The following is a 2466-nucleotide window of genomic DNA, read 5'->3' as shown; positions in this document are numbered from 1 at the left end:
ATAGATATTTACAGATTCCTCCTCTTTGTTTGGGGTTTGGAGGTGCCCAGATGAGGCGCAGCTGTGAAGCAATGAGGCTGCTGATGAGCCTTAGGCCTTCTTTTGGAAGCTCTGGGGTTCTCTGACCCGGCTACAGTTAGACAGGTTTTTAGGCAGAGAAACGCCAGGACATTAGTATGCAAAAGCCTCTGCGAACAGCTTGGGTGGGGTTGTAAATTGGGCGGGGCGTGGTCTCAGGGAATCACAGGGCAGTGCAAACAGCAATGGTTGCCCATCGGCCCTCCTCCGGATAGGTCCCTGGGTCTCTGTGTCCTGCGGCCCCGAGCAGGAACAATGAACACTGCAAGCACCTCTGCAAGAAAGCTGCCCTCACATTCCGGCCCAATGCCAGACAGTAGTTTCTCTCCATATGAGCCTGGGTCCCCAAATTCTCACCCAGGACTGGAGTTCAGAGCAGTCAGGAGCTTGTATCTCCCTCCCGGTTGAAAAAGACAACAGTGCACCCAGCTACCATCCCCTTTTGTGCGTGCCTCCGTACCTCCACACTTTCACACTTCTGCACCTCCTACCGGACTCAATGCGCTTTTCTCTTTCCTTCTAGTTGTAGAATTTCCACTCAGCCAGCCTTCCCGTGGTTCTGGATGATATTTGTTTTGTCTTTTAGTTGTAGTTTTAATGTGGTTGTGCGCATCAGCAAATTTAGATGTTTACCGATGCCGCCATCTTGGTTGTCTCTTCAGAGATGGCCATTCTAAAGCCTATGTGCAATATAGAAACATTTGCTTTTACCATAAAAACCATCCAACTTTATAACAAAAATCGAACAATTTTAAGAAACAGAGAATGTAAACAGAATTGGGAATGGCACTCAAACCTGCCAACATCTCGCTCTGCTCCAGATAGCTGCCATCCACGAGACAGGTTTAACTTGGTCACTTTGCTACTGTTGGATTGTCCAACAGAAACCACTTTTAGACACAATCCTTCAATGCACAAAGGATGCACAGCACTTTTCCTTCAAATCTTCCGTTTTTCATTGAAGTGCAGGCCGATAGCCCTAATGATACATAACTTACGATGATCCTGGGAGGAATTGCAGGTGGGCAATCATGAATGGACCAATGCCACCGAAGGTGTGGAGAGTGTACTCGCCGGTGAGCTCAGGAGGAGAATGCCTGTAGCTGAATTCAGAGCCCTTAGTAACCTGTTTTACTGGTCTCTTCCTAGAAATATGACACTCTCATGGATTAAGCAGCTTATGGATTTACGTTTATATTATGGTGGTAACACCATCCTATTATGAAACGAAGGGAGAAAAAAATGTAGACAACCATTGAACCTTTAAAATTTGGGTTATATTCCAATGTGTAATTGACTTGACTAACTTCATTTTAACAACCATTAAATTCCTTCAATTCAATTAAATTCCATTTAATTCATTAAAGCCACACACCCTCCAGAATATTTACCAAAAAAAAATTTATATCTATTCTTGTGTTGTTGTTTTTAAGGACTTTCCAGTCACTTAAGCAACAGGCTTTAAAACATTTTTTTTTATTAAATTTAATGGGGTGACATTGCTTAATAGGATCATATAGGTTTCAAGTATATACTTCTTGAAAGATCTGAGTGCCCACAAATAATGATGCTTCATGTGTCATGTGCATACGTGTAAGAATTTTCCTGGAGTGCATGCTGGGGAGTGGAAATGCTGGATATACTAGTATACTTCTCCCATCTTCATAGGTATTGCCAAATTGTTACACTAGGTGATTGCACGATTCTATCTGGTCTCCAAGAGAGTAGGAGAGTTCCCATTTTTCTACATCCATACTGGTAGCTTTTATTTGTTTTTTAAAGTTATCTTTATTCAAAGTATTACAGATGTCCCCCTTCTGTTCCCCATTGACCCCCTCCACTCAGCTCCCGCCTGTCCCCCTCCCCAGGCCTTCACCACCTTATTGTCTGTTTCCATGGGTTATGCATACTAGTATATGCATATAAGTTCTTTGGCTAATCTCTTCCTGCCCTTCCCTCTGAGATTCCTGTCTGTTGCATGCTTCCATGTCTCTGGATCTATTTTGTACATTAGACTGACTCCACATATACGTGAGATCATGTGATACTTGTCTTTCTCTGACTGGCTTATTTCGCTTAGCATAATGTTTAGCCGTCTGCAGATGCAGACAGCTTCAGCTTGGTGCTAGTCTATCTTTAACATCTAACACTTGCTAAACTTGCTAAAGTGCGGTTAGCAAGTGTTAGATGTTAAAGTTAGACTAGACCAAGAGAAAAGGAAAAGAAGTTTCATGTTAACATTTTACTTTGTGTTTGTCTTAGTTGCCTACTAGTCTTGGGCAAGTGATATGATGGGTTTACGACCTTTCCTTCTCTGATAAATTAAATAAATACGCCAGATTAAAGCAAATATCTGGTAGATGATAGTACAAGTTCTCTGAGAAATGA

This window comes from Myotis brandtii, unplaced genomic scaffold, assembly GCF_000412655.1.
Source record: "Myotis brandtii unplaced genomic scaffold, ASM41265v1 scaffold355, whole genome shotgun sequence".
Taxonomy (NCBI): Eukaryota; Metazoa; Chordata; class Mammalia; order Chiroptera; family Vespertilionidae; genus Myotis; species Myotis brandtii.
The sequence above is the reverse complement of the archived record's forward strand: the minus strand, read 5'-3'. Positions refer to the sequence as shown.